General features: G+C 37.0%; 1 long non-coding RNA gene across 5 annotated transcripts in view; it reads left to right on the plus strand.

Moving 5' to 3' along the window:
* The window catches only part of LOC121469659 (uncharacterized), a 319,414-nt gene that overhangs the window by 31,341 nt on the left and 268,276 nt on the right, over positions 1–19,797 (plus strand). The window contains exon 3 of one of the 5 annotated variants that reach the window (XR_012054821.1): positions 3,650–3,931. The exons of the other annotated variants lie outside the window; for them this stretch is intronic. This is a non-coding gene — a long non-coding RNA (uncharacterized lncRNA). Of the gene's footprint in view, positions 1–3,649; positions 3,932–19,797 lie in introns of those variants that run through there. 5 annotated transcript variants of the gene reach the window in all.

Genomic DNA, 19,797 nt, shown 5'->3' on the forward strand with positions numbered 1-19,797 from the left:
GCAAGCAGCTCCTGCATAGTGCCTGGCAAGGTCTGGGGAGCTGCCTGAGCGATCTGGCTGCAGCAATGCTGATGTGGTGAGAGTGTGAGTCATGCCACGTCCTTTTGGCCCCCTGCCGCAGACTGGCCTCCAGTATTTACTGGAGGAGATGCAATCACAATATCTGCCTCTTTTTTTCCCTTTCCCTTTTTTGGCTTCTCTTTCTTTTTTCTTTTTTCTTTTTCCTTTCTTTTTTTTTTTTTTTCCCCTCATTTTTCCTTCTCTTTTTTTATTAGTTTATTTTCTCTTTTTTTTCTTTTGATTTTCCTCCCCACCAATAACTTAGATTAACATTGCTTTAAGCTCTGATTCTACACTGAAGGTTGCGTGAGTGATTCTTTCTGCAGCTTTGGAGTCTTTCTATCTGCCTGCAATTCTGATTTTACCCTACAGTAATTTCACTGACCCTGTGTTTACACTGGGTGAGGTGAGGGAACACCTTACAGCACTCTATATAAGTTTTACTTTTTGTTGTTCTTGAAACTATAGAAATAAACCCAACCATACTCTTACATAGGGAAAGGATAAAATCCCCTGTTCTTTTTGCTCTCCTTGATAATTATGGGTTTTTTTCCCTACATATTTTTTAAAACAATTTTTCTTTTCTTAACTTTTATCTAGAGTTTACATTTCACATAATCATAGAAGCAGAGAATGTTTTGGGTCTTAAGGACCTTAAAGACCATCTAGTTTCAATTCTGCTGCTATGGGCAGGGAATATGTGGATATGCATTTCATGATGTTTCTTACCTTCAAGTAAATCCTATCAATTAGAATGTAAGATACAAAAGGATGAAAAGTTAGCCTTCAAGCACATTTAGGTTTCATTTATCCTTTTGTGCATCTTCCTACCATCATTTATTCAATATGCTGCTATGTTCCCTTTTGTACATTGTATCCTAACAATCCTTTAGAAAATTTCCAGAGAGTTTACTAGCCAAAATGGATATTGTGAATCTAATGATGCTAAATATGAAATTAATTTCTTTATTGGCTCAATATTCTTGGATTAGTAACATGCTGCTTTGAAATAACCAATATTTCAGACACAAATTGATTCTTCTGTATTTTTTATTTATATCATTGAGCCAAAGAGTAATAATGTGAAGCAATAATACAAATTAATGTTAAAAAGATTCATAATTTACTTTTACTTAGGGATGCTGATAGCTGTAAGAGCAATGGCAAATATCATTAAAATTGCATAACTCTTCCATTCTATCCATTCTTTAATTCACTCATAGTTTTCTTAATTGATCATTATCCATTTCCAACATTTGTATTCATATTTTTTGTCTGTAAGTGATTTTTTTTTGGTGAAAATCTATGTAAAAAATGTTCCAGCAATTCTTGAGAAAAACAAAATTACAAAATTCAAAATTCAAAACAATCCCACAAAAAAACCCATTATTTTCCTCATAAAAGGAATAACTCAAAAAGTCTGTCTTTTAAGAACAGCTTTCATTAAGATAGCTTGAGGAGGAAGATGAAGAGCCAAATACTTTGTTGTTACAAATGGGGAAATGTTGATAGCAAAAACGGGACTTGTGGTCATTTTCATGCACAGAAAATCTGTCACATAACTTGCTATGGAAATGGCCTCTTTTGGGACGAAGTGGTTTGGTAAACATTGGCTACATTTTGAGCAGAATGGGAATTTTTGGCAACTCGGCTCTGTTTGCATGGAGTATATTTCTTGTATGTAGCTATGAGCTGTTACTAAGGGAACTAACTGTGCAGTGAGTGAGAAACGGTTTGAAAATTTTGGTTAAACAGACATTTTGCCTTCCTAAAACTTCAACGGCAAACAAGTCTGACACAACTCCAACTCACTAAAACACTTCTCTGAAAAGAATGTATGGATTCATCTCAGTAGGTCCATTTTTGATCTTTCAGAGTTAAATTACTGCATGGATACTCTAAACTAAGAAAAGAAACTTAAGTCTTGATTGAATGGTCAATGATCACCACTAGTAGAACTTTTCACTTCTGCTACCTTTTTCTTCTTTACTCTATATTCAGTAATTTGTTGACATTTGGATTCAATTTGACCAAATATGTAATTGTAAATATAGCGCAAATAATCAGGTTCCTTTTTAGAGAGGAATGTTAAGCGAGCAAGCCAAATAGTTTGATTTTGCCCCAGATATATTTATTTTTACAAATAAAGATTTTTAAAAATGCTGTTCCTGTCTTCATCCATCTATCATTGAGAAGAATTGTACTGGTTGTCTGTAGATGGAAAGATCAGGGTTAATCCCAAAAGTAGATCGTGGGCTTTGCTAGCCACTTGTCAGCTAAGGACCAGCACATTGGAGGAGAAGCTGAAAAATGCCTCACAGAAATTTGTCATGCTATAAATTCTAACCCAACAACATTATTGACAGTGGAATCCTTAACACTTTACTTTAACCATTCAAATATTAAGCATTTGATTTAAATTGGTTACTAAAGTCCATTGTGTAGGCAGTGGAGAAAATAGATACAAGTCTTTTTGGATGGTGATGCAGCCCAGCTTTCAGAAAATGGTTGTGATACAGGATAGACTGTCTCTGAAAGTACCTTTCTGATTCCTTGAGATTTGGAGAGATATTCATATATTGCTGCAGGCACCTAATCCTTAAACTGCTAAAATCAGTGAGACAAATCCCAGAGCAGATTCTCTAATATCAGCAACAATCAACTGTTGGTTGAATTCAGCAGTTTATTAAATGATCCTTTTTCAATTACAATAACATCAAGATCTGGCCATGCTACTTAACACAAGTGGGAGGGGACAGGTGACTAGTAAGGAAGCGTCACACAATTCGGAGCAGCTTCTGTGAATACCGAGTCTTCGAGACATTTTTTTCTCATTTCTGCCACATTCCAGGTGGAAATCGTTGCAGTCCTGTTAGTGCTATTTATTGTGTACCTAAAAGTACCCTAGCTGGCACAGAGGTCACTTTCTGACCTTTTATAAAATACGGAATATTATCTTTAAAAAGTGGATAATTTTTACCTTCATTCCCACATCCACTTCCTTAGGCAATACTAGATCAGTTTTGAACTATATTTTTGCTTCTAATCCTGGAATTAATATTTTCAGCTGTTTAATATGTTTGATCCACCACAAGACCTTTCCCTCGTATATTTTTTTTAAATCTAATTTTTACTTATCTTTAAGTACACATCATGCGATATATGAAAACAGAAAATCTTCTGAATAGGTAAGCACACACATAAAAGGAAGGTGTGAAAAAGAACCCATTTCATAGCTCTGAAACCAGTGATCACTACATGTCACAAGAGACCACCCCACAGCAAGTAAGATATTAGAAATGTTGGGGGCTGCTGAACAACAAATTTTCACAGCAAACTGGCACAAAGTTGTTTAGCACAGATGTTTCTGTAATTGTGATACACTGGGAAAATTCTCAGTGTTCCAACTTCAATGGCTCCCAGACTCACACCTGTGTGGTGTGGTGGTCTGCTCTGAACACACTGGCCTGTAATGTGAACCATGTGCTAACATGTGCATGGCTCAAAAACCTGTTGAACCCCCCTTTCCACCCCTGTTCCCCTCACACATTTAGGCTTGTTTCCACATTTCTATTTTTTGTGTTTAAAGGATTTACAAAATGGAGAAAATAGAGACAGCAGAAATCTTATGGGACTGGAGATGCCGGAGGGATTTGGCCAGGTACTTCCAGTTTGGCAGAGAATTACATTTCCTCACTGCTCTGTGCAGGGCATGGAAGGGCCTTTGGAAAGAAATGTGGTGGTGCTCTTTGCAATTGGATGAACAATTTGTGGAAAAAATTTTGATGCATTGCTACTTTTCCTCGGGTTAAAATACTACTTAAAAAATCAGGCATGTAAATACATTTTAAGACATTTATTTTTCTTGTGACCTGGTTTGTTTTTTTTTTTTTTTGACCAACATTGTTATGATTCCTACTAGCTCTCACATAAAACTTTGCCTAAGTAAATCTCGGTGCGCTTTAAGTTCTCATTTTATATTTGTTGTCAGAGGTTCACTGCTGAACTCACCATTGTGCACGTGTATGTTTGTGTGAACAGAGGAGTCTCAACCTCATAACATAGGAAATGTGAACCAAGAGTTTGATAACACTTTTATAAACAAGTAGCAGAATGGGGGTCTCAGAAATATAGAAATAATTTTTATTAAAAAAATATGTATGTAAAAATGTTAGTAGATAACAGAATACAATGTACATGAATTCTGCACATATTCTCTATTAAAAAAAAAAAAACAAACCAAACCAAAACAAACCAAAACAAAACCCCAAAAGACTAATTTTCTCTCAAAATCCTGGTTAAAGGAACAACTAAATTGTATATTATTTATGTTTATACATATACTCTTACTTACTGCTTGCTATTTTGTACAGGTACCATAAAAGTGACAATATTTACATCCAGAGCATTTTGGAAATGTTTCCACAGAATATCTTTACTCTGGAAAATTGCTGATTCACAAAGAAATTCTACAGTTGGAAAAGTTGTAATGAAATAGTTTTAAAGGAAATATACAGAACAATTTTGCTAAAATCAAACCTATTAATATTTTATTTTCCAAAAATATTTTTAATGTTCCTTATTTTAAAATTTGTTTTTAACTATAAAGTCTTGTTAAAATTATTCTTTGGAAGGCATACTTGCCTAGAAAATTTCTCCCCTTCCCTTCCCTTCCCTTCCCTTCCCTTCCCTTCCCTTCCCTTCCCTTCCCTTCCCTTCCCTTCCCTTCCCTTCCCTTCCCTTCCCTTCCCTTCCCTTCCCTTCCCTTCCCTTCCCTTCCCTTCCCTTCCCTTCCCTTCCCTTCCCTTCCCTTCCCTTCCCTTCCCTTCCCTTCCCTTCCCTTCCCTTCCCTTCCCTTCCCTTCCCTTCCCTTCCCTTCCCTTCCCTTCCCTTCCCTTCCCTTCCCTTCCCTTCCCTTCCCTTCCCTTCCCTTCCCTTCCCTTCCCTTCCCTTCCCTTCCCTTCCCTTCCCTTCCCTTCCCTTCCCTTCCCTTCCCTTCCCTTCCCTTCCCTTCCCTTCCCTTCCCTTCCCTTCCCTTCCCTTCCCTTCCCTTCCCTTCCCTTCCCTTCCCTTCCCTTCCCTTCCCTTCCCTTCCCTTCCCTTCCCTTCCCTTCCCTTCCCTTCCCTTCCCTTCCCTTCCCTTCCCTTCCCTTCCCTTCCCTTCCCTTCCCTTCCCTTCCCTTCCCTTCCCTTCCCTTCCCTTCCCTTCCCTTCCCTTCCCTTCCCTCCCCTTCCCCTCCCCTCCCCTCCCCTCCCCTCCCCTCCCCTCCCCTCCCCTCCCCTCCCCTCCCCTCCCCTCCCCTCCCCTCCCCTCCCCTCCCCTCCCCTCCTTTTTTATCTTCAGTTACAATACTGAGAAATGGTGAAGTTAGAGAATTTGAGCTTTTCAGGCAGTTTTTTTTTTTTTTTTTTTGTGGCATACTTGAAAAGACAAATCTATACATTTCTAAAATGATAGTTTTACAATGGAAAATTCCTTATACTGATAATAAATTGTTCCGAATAAGTATTTTTATATAGGTTGGACAGTGTCTAACCTAGAAAGGTCAGTTTTGTTGTACTAAAATGGTACAGTTTGAGCTTATATATCAGCTAGAAAAGGACTGCCATGTTTGTCATCTAAAACATTACTGTGCCACCTAGAAAACCCTTTGAGCAGGCAGGAGTGAAGCCCCCAAAGACTTAGGCATCCCTCTTTCCCTTCTGTTGGTAATAAACTAACAGAGAGGCAAAGCTGGAAACCACACTGTCTTTGTTCCTGGGGAGCAGGGCTGCCTCTGGGTGCTTCCCACATCCAGGGAGAGCGGCTGAGCTCTTGGCAGCTCTCCTGCTCCCCACTGACCTTGGGCTAATGCTGCACCACGGGGTCACCGGACAGCACATTGATCACCCTGGAAGTGCCAGTTTCTCAAGGGTTACACAAACAACCTCCAGTCATTAAAACTAACTATAAAAAAAGCCCCATTCTCCTTTTTTCTAAGTGGCTGAGTCACTGTTTGAGAATGGAAGGTGGACAAAACCACTGAATTAACTTGTCTTAATAAATAATTTATTTACTTCTATTTATCAGGCCTTGTAGATGACAGCAGAAGTGGAGATGGATGCGAATACCCTCTGTTTAGAGCTATTACAATGACTATTTTTTTCATGTTCAAATTAGAGCTAACTCCAGTTAACACTTCAGAATAAAGAAAAGGGATTTTCTCTACAAATGATGTACTAAACTTGTTTTATTCTGATGCTGAAACCTGAGTCGTGGCTGAAGGAGTAATAACCTCACATATACTATGAAACAGATTCTAGCTTAAGAAGAAGCATATTTAAGCTGGCTGAAATAGTAGGGATTTATATGATATTTTCATAAAAATGTCCCTTCATACTGAAGTTCAGTTTTTAATTGACCGGAATATCAGAACCTTGACTAGCTTGCAACTGTTCGGACAAAAGTAGATGTCACTTTTTAAGAGGAACAGAATTTCTATATAAACACAAACATTCTAGAAATAAAGGTCTGAAATATTTTAATTTGGAAAAAAATTAAGACAAAAAATATTTTTTTACTGAAATTTGCTGTGTTGACCAAAAAAACCTAACCAACAAATTAAAAAAAAAAGTCAAGAATTTAAATGTTGTGGATTGGAATGTACATCTTTAAAGAGAACTGAGAATTCACTCAGTATAATAATATTGAAAAAGTAGAAATAATTCTTACTTTCATTTTTTGAGCACTGTATGAAAAACAAAATTAGTAAGACCTTACCTTTTTTTTTTTTTCCTTTCTTTTCACAATGCAAAATCTAATTTAGTTGTAAGGAAATTTCAGAAGACTGTTCTTGTGTGGTGGACATTCCCAGTGTAATAACTGCACACCTGAACCTCTAGGATCCTGATCTTTTGCATTTTATTAAGAGGACGGATGTGAAGCCTGTGTAATGCTAGATAAAATTATGAATTGCAGTGGTGGCTTTTAAACTTTCTGAAATGTTCACCTGTTCATAAAAAATTACTATGATGGTACAAAATTTTATCTCTTTGTAGATGATAATTCTGTTCTGCCGAAAAATGAATAAAATTAATACAATAAAATTAATTAATTGTTAATGCAATTAAACAGATTTCAGAGTGTCTATCTTAAATGCTCCAGTGACCTATAACAGAAGTTGCATGACTTAAAAGAAGCCTGTGTTTATTTCAAATATTGAAATGTTCCAATGTCTAAATAATGGGGGTAAATAAAAGATGCCCCAGTTTCTGTAGTGTTGCACTCTAAGATGCATCACATTTGGTTGAACTTACTCATTCTCTGGGATCATGAAAAGAAGATCAATTCAGACAGCTTGCCACTATTACAGATATGCCTTCTTTTTAGTTACGTTTTCTCTGCAAATGACCCCTTTCACTGCAGGACATGAAGATGCAACTTATGTACAATAATGGATTAGCCAGTAAGATTTCTGGACTTGATTCATTAATGTTTCATGCACCACAGGCAGAAGCTGATACCAGATTTGACTTCCTAGCTGACTTTTAATAAGTGTTACATCCTTTTAAAGGGCAAAATAAACTTTCCAATATCTGTGAAACAGCATTTCTTACAAGAAGCAATGGGCCTTTCGCAGCACTTGAATGCTTAGGTTAGAATTCATGTGCTTTGCGTTTTAAATTTAGATTCTCTGCCACATCTTGTAAAGGACTCTTGGGAGCTTGAATACACAGTTTTGAAGAAAATTCTCTGCTTTATTGGTGTTTGTGTTTTCTTTGTAAACTGCAATGGAACCTGGTAACCCATGGAGGAAATTTGCAGCTCCAGTTTTAAGCTATAGCTGAGAGAGAGGAGGTTATTCTGAACTCAACACTTAGAGCTTGAGATTGATGCTTTCATATGTAATTTTAAATTCATAAAAAGCATAAATAGACCTTCTTTCCTTCACCTTAAATTGCAGCAGATATGGTGATAAAAATTGTTTGCTGAAAGAGTACCAGGATCTGTGGAGAAATACAAAGGTTTCAGCAAGCTTTTTGCTGGAGAAGAGCTGAGTTATCCTGTCCTCTCAGACCTTGAGGAAAACAGTTAGAAATTTGATACATTAGGACTAAGGGGAAATAACAAAATCTTATTTTCTGAGGAGATCTTTTTTGTATTGGTTTGTGTTTAACTGGAAAAAAAAAAAAAAGAAGCAATAAGAGCTGGGTAGACAGCTGGGTTAACAGTAGGCAAGCACTTGCAGCCTGGTGACATTTGTGAAAATAACAATATTTTTCATTTGTAGACTCTTCATTTAGGCAGCCAAGCTTTACAAGCAAGTGAGATCCCTGCAGAGTGAGATCCTTTCAAAAAGTAAACTAATGTATCTTCATACCAGATGCCTTTTTCCTTGCTCATTTATGTCTCTTTCATGCTACCCTGTGTACTTTTTTGAGCTTTTCTGACCTATTGTATATTTTTTTAAAATGACTGACAGATGTTGTGGATTGAATGTCTATGGTACCAATTTATAAGCCAGTCAGTTCTGCAGAGGAAAACAAACAAACAAACAAGCAACTTCCAAACAAAAACAAACAAAACCAAACAACCAACCAACCAAAAACCCAAACCAAAAACAAAAAGAAAGAAAAAACCTAGGTCCACATCCTTGGCTTTATGCTCTTTGCTTTCTCCAGCTCCTGCAATCTGACTTAATTTCACTGTCTCCTTCAATACTTATAAAAGTTGTGCTCACCTCAGACCTGACCTGCAGCAGCTCTTCCTGCTGCCAACTTGTAGTAAAATTTATTGACTTATTCTATCAGATGCCATGAAACAATGCCAGCAATTTCTCCAGTGTTATCTATATGTGATCAAACAGCACTTAAATTACCCACACTGAGCAAAAATATGTTATTTTCTCTTGAATATTTTTAACCTGCAATGTCTACTGGAAGCATTCTTGTTTGACAACGGAACTTTTAGGCGGAAGCTTGTCAAAAGGAATACTTGACAAGCCAACATTCAAAAGTGCTGGGAAAAGGAATCTTATTGTATACTTCAGAATTTTGTAGTATCATTTGCTTTAGAGGTCAGCCAGCTAAAGTTATTTATTGTTCAAAAGGTGTTTTTAATCAATTTGAAAAAGTATGGCTTCTCTCCAAGTATGCCTCCCTTCTCCACAAGCACCAGTTACTAGGATTAAAGGAGTTTAAATAACAACAAACCAAGCTTTGTATTTGTGCCTTGTGTCAATTCACACTGCGGTAGGAAAAGGAACATTGATTTTTCTTTTGTTACAATGCACTTAAAATGTTACTATGCAATTACAGTAAAGTAGGAAAAAATCATCTTGCAGTATTTACAGATACACCCCAAAATCCTCCAAGCCCTCTGTTTCACAGTGCTTTGCACCTAGGGTCTCTGATCACTCATTCCTTAAAATCCTCCTAAGGACATGTCAACATTTGCAGTGGAGTGAGGCAGATATGCCTGTGCTCCTGGAAATGGAAGTCAGTAAAATCTTTGTGTGTATCAGCACCCTGCAGACACACTGACAGGAATCCATAAAGAGGACAGTCACATTCATGCCTTGCTGTGACCAGGCCTCTTTGAACCTGCTTGAAACCTTTTTCTCTTGATGCAGCTCTGCCTAAATGCAGTGATGTGCTTTGCAAACCAGTGCAGCTGTCCCTGCATCACACTCTTGCACGTCTCCACCAATATGAGTGGGACTCTTGCACCAACAATAAACTATAATGTATTGTACTTATTTTTTTTGTTTCTTTCTTTTCTGAAAATGTCACACATTTTGTTGCATTTACATTAACCCGACTTCCCCTTTAGGCAGAGAATGCTATTAGCATCTACAAATGAGTAATTGAGGCACAAAAAGGTCAAGTGATGCACCTATGGTCACAGAGAAAGTCCAGGGAAGGTATAATCACCTTGGTAACTTGAACCATCTACCTCCATCGAACTCAAACCCCTTGAGCTGTCCATTTCCTTTCACTGATGTACTGAACAGCAGTGCCAAAATAATTTAAGCAGCATCCCAGGACAAATTAAATGCTTCAAATACCTTGCCCCATCTTCAGATTAGCACACCCTTTCTTTACTTCTGCCAGGTTATAAAGATGTGCCAGCAAACAGATCAAATTCTATACTTGTTCTAAACATGAGCAAACTTTGTGGTTGCCCAGTTGCAGTTGTTGGCAGAAGTTTGCTTAAACTCAGAGAATGCTGGTCAACTGCTGCATCTTCATGTGTTGCACACTGTTTTATTACATGTTGTCTAAGTTACAATTCAACATACAGCATGAAAGAAAAAAAATCTGAAAGGCAAAAGGGAATAAAGGCACCGCAGGTCAGTAGGAGTTTACATGCATAAAGAAAACTCCAGCTACAGTCAATAGGAATTTTGCTTTTGGCTTCAGAGGAGCCAGATTTTCACCCACAGATCTTCTGTGGGATGTGTTCTCATCTTCCAAAAATCTGCATTGCTTATTTTATTTGCCTTTTTTTAAGTGTGGTGGTAGAAAATGTGTTCAATAACAAATTGCTAATCACAGTGCAGTTATTTAGATGTATTACTCTTCTTTTTCATAACTTGGTCTATTATGTTTATTTTTATCCAAGTTCTTTCTTCCTTGCTTCCCTTTTTTCTTTTCCATAGTGGCTTTAGTGACTTCTGCAGAGTTTTATAAACTTACCTTCTTTCAGTAAACTATTTGAAAATAACCATACTTTTATAATTAAAATTTTTCTTACTCCTTCCCCACAAACATGTTGTCAGCTATGTAAAAGCTAAACAATCAAGTGGTATTTATTTAATTATGATTTTATGTAGTTATTTAAGACAGTTTATTAGGTTAGGTTATTTAAACCTAGCTATGTTTAAAAAAATATGCACTGTACAGAATTACATCAAATTTGTATAGTCCATAACATTAGAATATTATATCAGCATTTTGGTTCTGCATCAATATTTCAGAGATTTTTTACTTATGGTGAAGATGAAGACTTCATAGAGAAATCCCAATAACTTTAACAATAGTCTGCCTGTAGAATGTCTGTCTTACTGAATAAAGTAACCAAATGCAATAAGACTCTAAATATTATGCCCTTAATATTGTATGAGCATTGTTGATCCCTCTTCAGTCCTTCTACATTCAAAAGTATGCTGGGAGAAAAATTGTCCATATAAACTAAGACAGGCTGGAATTCAGTTCATAATTAAGGCAGAAAGGGCTCAGAAATCATCTCTTGCATGGAGTATTGATATCTTTCAGCTGGTTGTGCCAGGGAAAGCCCCTTCTGTGGTGTTAGTCCTGCTCCATGTAAGTGGGACTGCTCTGAGCTTTGCATCTGATTCCCACGCTGCCCCAGCCAGCAGAACTGAGCTGGCACATGGGAGTGGAAATAACCTGTGCCAGGTACAGGACTGCTGTGGAGCAGTGCAGAGGAGCAGGAGCTGCATCACAGCTCAGTCCTGGGAGCTGCCTCTGGGGCAACACCAGTGCCTGTGCTTGGAGTAAGGCCATGGCTGATTCCTAAGTAAGCTGGTGGTGCTCGCTGTAGTTTTTAGGATATTCCATGTGATCTACCCCCATTGGCCTGGATGAGAATGCAAACCAGGGAACTTGGCTCTTTACAGGTTAAGTAGCTGGAACTCTTTGGTATTGGCTGCAGTGAAAAACTGCTGGCTGTGGATGTAGAAACGATTACTACTAGGGTATTGAAATTATACTAGTTGATTAAAGTAGAAAGTCGTTTCATTTGCATTCTCAGAACTTTGTTGAAGAGTTCTTTAAGAAGTGCAGCAGGGGGGATTAAAGAAAAAAATGCGGGAAGGACAGAGGAATTTTAATGTTTTACTATCCTGAGTTTTTATAGGAATGGTGCTATTAATGGCTTAGTGAATGCTTGTTTGTCTCCATGTGAAGGAAGATGGATGTGTGAAGAGTCACCCAAGTTCCAGGGAGAAACTGAGCAAGACAGATTAGTCCCACCTCAGCCTGACACCTGGGGCACATCTTTATCTAGGGGGGTAAATGGATCAGAATGTTACCGCCCGTTTATTTATTCTCCTTCTGTTTGGAGACTTTCCCTGATTAATTACTCTCTAGTAATTGCTGCTGTTAACTAATGTCAAATCTAATTAACCTGGAGTCCCTTCATCCAGTACCTTCAGCACCCCTTTGCAAAGACGAGAAGGTCATCAGCAAGGAGGTTCTGAGGATGGCCACACTTTACCCATTCGTTTATTTGCTTTGGGCCTTGTTTGCTATTCCTGCTGCAATGCCTGGCGACAGCTTTCTAGAATTCCCATCAAGTCTAATTGGCCTGCTGAAGCAGCAGTGAACACAAGATTTAAGAAATGTTTTCTTTAAAAACTTCTGGTCCTACAGACACTTTGAGATCAAGTTTCACTCTGCTGAAATCACACACGATTCCCTGTGATTTTCATGAGAAATACTGCAAGAAAGTATTAAAAGAGAAACATGTCTCTGTGGTTTGGAGGGACTGATGGCCAGGGGGGTTGAAGAGTGGGTGGTGGTAACATAGCAAGGCATCTACAGAATCTTTAAAGGTTGCCAAAATTAACACATACAAGGTATTCAGTATCAAAGTTTTCAATATTTGGCTCCATAAACACAATACCGGTTGCAAAAACAAAGCTAAGGATTTCATGCTGATTACTTAAATAAAAATTGTTTAATTATGAACATTTGGGAAATGAAGTTATGAAGGACTGACCAATATTGCTATGGCTTCCTAGTGTTCATAGCATACTGTGAACACTGTGCCAGCATCTCACTGTGTAAAGCATTGTAGATCCATCTATGGTAAACAGTCCTAAGGCTCAGTGTGCCTCGGGCAGATGGCTCCATGCAGAAGGAGGTCTCCCATCATTAAAGCCTATGGCTTTTAGCTCCACTAAAGAGTGGGCTTTCCAGTCCAAAAAAAGCTACCAGCATTGTCTGTGGAGAGCCTGATCAGGGATGTCAAGATTTTTTTCTGCTTTTAGGTATTTTCATAGATCAGCACTAGAAGATTTATTTCAGAAAATGAATAGGAATAATTCAAGTTGTGTTACTATTCCAGAAATACTGGGTAACACTTCAGATTCATGGCAAAGATCTGTTTTTTTTTTTTTCTTTATGGTTTTCTAAGATTAATACTGAAATACGCATCTCTTGGAAATGTTGGTCCTGGATTACTCATGTCTGTGTCTGACTTTTCAACCTCTCCTGTCCATCCCTCTGACTGGCTGCAAACCATTTTTCTGACTCGATTGCTTTATCTCACCATTTACAACTCTCATAGATACAACTTCCAGTTGAAATTTTGGCAACATAAATGAGAGGTACAGAATGACTATGATATTAGAGTAACGAGTTCTATGTTCTCAAAAACACAGTCTGAGGTCACATCATTTACACTAGAGTAGCAGTGGAGCATATGTCCAGTCAGTCACCACTTAACAACTGGTGAGCTATTGGTATGACTACTATTACCACCTATTAAGGCTTTTCACCCATAAGTTGGATAGTGGAAAATCACATAAAGCTAATATATTGAATGCTCTGTCCTGCCCTGTTGTATGAGAAAAAGAATTGTTTATTAAGTAAATTCTGCACTTTAGAATCTAGCATTACAAGGTAAACTACCTTTAATTTTAATTTGCTGTAAAAAATTTAAATTGCAGCAGTTCAGTTGTTGTTTCACAAAAATTTTGATATTTTTACTGAGAAGAAAAGAAAGGTGAGGGTAACAGGTATCTAGAGTTTGAAGACTTTTAAAGCATTGTGTATAAGTCATTCCCAACTAGAAATCCAAGATGTAACATTAATCTTCCAATTAAATGAGTCTACTGTAATTACTTTCTGGGTTGAAGGCAGGTATGTTTTATCACAATACTCCTTGTGCTTCCCGTGCTGTCACCTTATTTACATCTTTGAACTATGCTCCTTTTCTTCCCTGCAACTCTTCTGTTATGAAAATTCTAAACCATATCACTCTTAATGGCCACACCTCATTACTGAATTAAACCATTACACATAGTGTTTTCAGGACACAAATTTATTCATGACTCATATTTGATTGCTAGTGCGGTGCCTGATGTATTTGCCTGGATGATTTAATATTTTCCCTAAATGATCACTGGGCATACTCTTTGGGTTTGAAAATATCAGGCACTAGTTCCACTATCTGGTTTGGGCACATCCATCCCACTTAAAAAGCTAGGAGTCCTCAGAAATACACAAGTAATTTATTCCCATCATACTGCAGTTCTTTTGTAGAGATTGGCTTGGATAGGTCACTTTGCACTCTTTTCTTCTCAGAAGTCCATTAGGAGTCATTCAGAATTAGATAATGTTATTCAATGTTAATTTTTAAATAGCTAACATTAGGATTGTGTTCTGCTTTAATTTCCTACAAAGGCAAAGCCAAAGGAAGATACAAAACTGAAGAAAAATATATTCCTAACATTTCTAAGGGAAACACATCATCACCAGCAGCAGAACACTAAACCTTCTTGGTGTATGGACTGGAATTCCTAGATTTCCTGTGAACAATAAGGAAGATGAAATTTCTGCCACAATCTAAAGCAAGAAAGGAACACTTGTTGCAGCTTTACACAAATGAGTATATTTGACATAAAAGATGCTGTTATTATTAATTTTAGCTATTCATATAAAATATTGTTAGATTGTTAACAAAAAATATATGTGCAAATATCTGGTTTTCATTTATGTGATACTAAAGCCTTAGGAATACTTGCCACCTTGAAGAAAGACAGTCTTTTGTCCTATAATTCTCTTACCTTTCCTGTGCAATTACTAATATGAACAGTTGGAAAATGGCAGAATTCCTTCAATTATGATGTCCACAGTGTCAATGATGTCAAAGTGAATAAATTTGAAGAAAAAACTTATTCCCCTCCCTTGTCCTTTCCCCTTCCTTCCCCTCCCATCCCAACAGTACAGAACAAATCATAATAGAAAAGGAAATATGGCAGGAGGTGTAGCCAGATAACATCTGGCTGAGAAGCTCAACTTCTGGAGCTCTGAAACTGCTTCTATAATGGCAAGTTAAAGATTACCTGGAAACATTCCCAGACACTGAAACTCTGCACTGTAAAATTGTTAGCACAGACCCTGGAATGGCTTTGACCCTCTCCCGCTAACCCCTTCCCAAGCATTCCTAGATAATGTGCAGGAGTCAAAATTGCTGGAGGATCATTGCCAGGAGGCAGTTTGGGTGGAGTTACAATTTAAGCTAAAAAACCTTAATTTCATAGATGTGGGCAAACTGTGCCACTTGGCCAGCCCAGGGGTCTTGGCACTGTTCAGTTTCCTGGTACAGATTTTACCTGAAACTTCCAAGATCTGTCCACACCTACAGCTGGTTCTGGCACAGATTAGATTCTGTTTTTCTGGAAATATTTCTAGGTGGTCTATTGCAAGTGCTCATGAGATTGCTATTCTGAAGATATTTTGATATATATTTACAATTTATGTTATATCTGAGTGTTTCACAGATACTTTTAACTTACCTGACTACACAAGATGTATAAACAGACCAGGATTATGAACATATTCTGGAATAAAAAGACATTTTCAAAGCCACCTTCCCCCCCACACACTCAGAAACACCCAACCCCCTTCTACCTATGATATTTTTAATTCTCAAAATATAGCAATGTCAATGCCCAAATCCTTTGCAGTCATACTGAGTCTATAATTTAAGACACCAAAAAAATTTTAAGGAAAAATAATGGTAAAGAGCATTTTCCAACTCCATTTTACCTCTTCCACAACACTGTGCAAATGGAATGGCTTATTACTCTAATTCCCTCATAAAGATACCTCTTGCCAGAGCTACAGTATCTCTGAAAACATGACTTAGCTACAGATATCAGTACTACATGCTCAGATTTTATACTGATGTCTCTCGGAACAGAAATCTTCCCTTATTAGTCGTTCTTATACTTTTAATTAGTATTGTTAATGCAAAAAGTGACAACAGTCAGATACAGTTATACATATAGGTATGCATTTGTTTGTTTCCTCTCCAGCAGCAGTTATACTAACAAACTCTTTGTTTTTCTTTTGGATCTTAATCTAACAAGAAAAAAATTAGTTAAGATGTTAAAAAACCTCTTTACTGCAAAAGGCTTTCTAGTATATTTACATCAGTTGATCTATACCAAGAAATCTCTTTAAATATAGACAAGTGCTAATGTTCATACATGCTCAACAAAAAGAAAAACTTCTTGTTAAAGGTCTTCAGCATTCAAAATATGTGTGAGGGAAATTTTCAGGGTAGTTTAACATGAAAAATTCTGAACAATGCCTTTCACTGTAATGAAGACAGAATATAGGCAAAGCCTTTTAAGAGTCATTGTATTTTCCAGGTGCCTTCAGCAGTTGCCTTTATGCAAAGCAAGTTACAGGGGGGTTATCCATTGTATACAAAAGTACTTTTTTTTTTTTTCCCTAGAAGTTGCATGTATTTCTGTTTCACGTGACAGATTCATCTCTGTGTCTTCTGGCACCTTAGATCTTCACAAGATCTTTCATCACCAAAGAGAAAGACATGTTAATACCAGTGGGTTTGCTATAGGATTTCTACCTTTGGATAATAAAGCTCAACCAATTGCACCAATTTAGCTGCTCTATTTAGAAATACCACAACATGATATTGGCAATACTGTATAAAAATGGCAAGTTTTTGTCACTCTTAAGATGTAATTGATGTGCTTAGGATAACTGCAACCTAAAAACTAGCTTCTAAACTATGAGACAGGCCTTTCCAGTGACATGCAAATATACTCCAGAGGAAAGTAGTTTATGAAAGAGCAAAAAGCAGACAGGAGGAGGAGAAGTAAGGCAATGGATAGATTTATAACAGATTCAGCTGCAAAAATCTTGGGAACTTGCAGCCTAGTACAATTGTGGCTTGCATCCTTGGGTGCTTCTTTGACTTGTTTCAGATATGAAGTCAAGGAAAACTGTGGGTACTCACTGAATGTTTAAATCTTGTACATTGTTGTTCTTTCTTTCTCTTTCAAGCATCAAACCTAACAAAAAATCTTGCTATGCACATATAAAAAACTCCACCCCTACCAAGCTTCCAATTTTCATGCTGTCCAAGGAGCTGAATGAAATTCCTTTATACAATTTTTTTATTCCTGATCCATATAACTGACTTAATTTAGGGTAAGAATTAATTCACTGGTCAAAATTTCTGAGGGGATTGCTTGCAAAAATGGGCATTTTATTTTAATAAAACTTACTGAATTCTGTTGAGCTGATTAATAACACTAATATATCCAGAAAGTCTGAAACAAAAAGCAGCTGTCATATTAAAAGCAAAAGAAATTACTTATCAGTTATGACTAGTTTGTGATCAGAAACCATTTAATTACAGGAACAATTTGTGCAAGATTTGAGAAAAAAAAAGTAAGAATAAATATTAATTAAATTTGGAAAAAATAAATAAATAAGTCAATAAATTAGCAATCATATTTTTAGCTTGAGTTAACCTCCTGTTAGGTAAAGCAGTGTGCTGAGATATTACAAAGAGTATAAAAGCTATCCTCCATATCTGGAGTTGATAACATGCTGTGTCTCGCCACACCATTTAAGCAATAATTTCACTCCTAATTCTGTTTTTAGAGAATTGTGCCTCAAAAACTCCTGTAGCCAAATCAAGCTATAAATGAGCTATAACTTTAAAACATTAAAAAAATTGCAAATAAATATAATAAATTCTCCATTAATATCAATCTTTCCATCAGAACTGTGTGGCTATGAGAGAGACTAACCCGAACAGAAGTTACCAAAAGGTAATGCAGAGTAAAAATTCCCTGCAGCCTTAAAAATCCTGAATATTTCCATTACTAATCATCCACACACGCGCTTCATCAGTCAAGAGAAGTTCAGCAGTGGAATGGAGAAACAGAAATTGTCAACTTTGTTTTGCATTCACATGGATGAATTTGGCTCTTGAAGGACTGCAGAAAAGTATATACAAAGTGGATACTTAAACTGTTACATTTGTTGATTTCTGTCAACCAATATCTTGGAATGCTCCACAGCTGACAAGGTTAGAGCAGAATCGAAAAAGTCAGTAACAGTTTACAATATTTATTAATAAAATAAGCAAAAAATTCTTAAAATATTTGTCATCACACAACAGCATATGTTATTAGGTCTTTTGTACTGTGTGACTTGATCAGAATTTCCCCCTCTGCTTTAAACTGCTATTTGCACTTACTCACATTTCTTAAGATGTCACCTATTTAAAACACAATTTGGATATATGTGCTTCCAGAAAATGTAGCCTCAATTGAATTATCTTTCCTTCCTTTGTAATGAATATGTGCTTTGGCTTTTCTCCATACCGTATTTTTTATATTTCTTTGAACAGTTTGCAATATATTTATGATGTTTCTAGTGCTTCTTTGATAAGAAATTTCTTCAGAATCCTCAATATCTCTCAAGTGCTGGTCTAAGGACATGCAAAAAAGATATATTTTAGCAAAATTCCTTGTGCCATGCAAGACAGAGAAAAAAAATTGAGTTATTTTTGATTTCATTCTTGTCAGGAGTAATTTTGCCTTTGCTTTCAAAAGTATTATCCATCACTTGATGTACAGTCCACCCAGTTTGGGGATGAGATGCTACATGCATTTGTCTGAGCCTGTAAATTTGACAGGTAATCCATTTTTAGGGAATTTCGAGACATTTTTTAACACTTCAGCTGTATGTCCCAGCTGGAAACAAATATGCCAAATCAGTTATTCTTAACACATGGAGACGGAATTGTTTTTATTTGTCCTTGACAAATTTTTTTCAGGGATGTCAATTTCTTTGCCTATCAGTTTATTAGTAAATCTAAGTACCTTTATCTAGTGCCTCCAGCCAACTGCAAGTACAGCCTGAGATACATAAATAAAACATCATTGTTTTTTTCTATCATCTCAGCCAACATCTCCTCTAGCTCAGCTTTCTCCTGCCAACTACAAAAAGCAAAAAAGCAAAATCCAAAATGCAACAAGTTCCCAACTGTATCCTTAGCATGAACTGGTATTTTCTAAATTACTCAGAAGCCAAAGTTAGTTATCACAGGATGGCCTCAGAGACAGTTCTCTGAGTTATACTATCATCTGTACAAAGATAGCTCTAATGCATTTTCTTTCTTGGCTCTAATTTGTGGTAAGGAAAAGTTTCACAGTTAAATACGCTTGCCATCTGCACAAGAAAGCAAATCAGAAAGAAAGCAGATCAGGTAAATACATCTTCTGAAAAGATCCCTTTAAATACCTTTGAGGTCACAGTTTCAAAATCCTGACTTCTTTTTGATATGTCCAGAATCCCTCCTCCGATGGCATTTCCAAATGTCCGTGCTGGTTCTCTCTTTCTTACAGATCTAACAAAGAAATAATCTTGGACATTGACTGGGCTCAAGAGATGGTTTAAAATTTAGCATCCCTTTCCCTAAAAGACACTGTTTGGGGATTCTTACTACTTCATCCATCTTTCTCTTCCCCCCGGGTTGCTGGGAAGGACCATCCCATCTTGGCTCTGACCCTCCACTCCTGCTACTGTTGTTGATACTGCTGCTGACTCTCTGTAGCCATGATTGATGTCTTGCTGACAGGCACATAAATCATGCCTGTTCATAATGGCTAATGTTGGTATTTGCATGTATTAAGCATGTTTTAGCTCTGAGACACTTAGCACCATGCGTGCTGCATT

The sequence above is a fragment of the Taeniopygia guttata genome, chromosome 3 (genome assembly GCF_048771995.1).
Source record: "Taeniopygia guttata chromosome 3, bTaeGut7.mat, whole genome shotgun sequence".
Lineage (NCBI taxonomy): Eukaryota > Metazoa > Chordata > Aves > Passeriformes > Estrildidae > Taeniopygia > Taeniopygia guttata.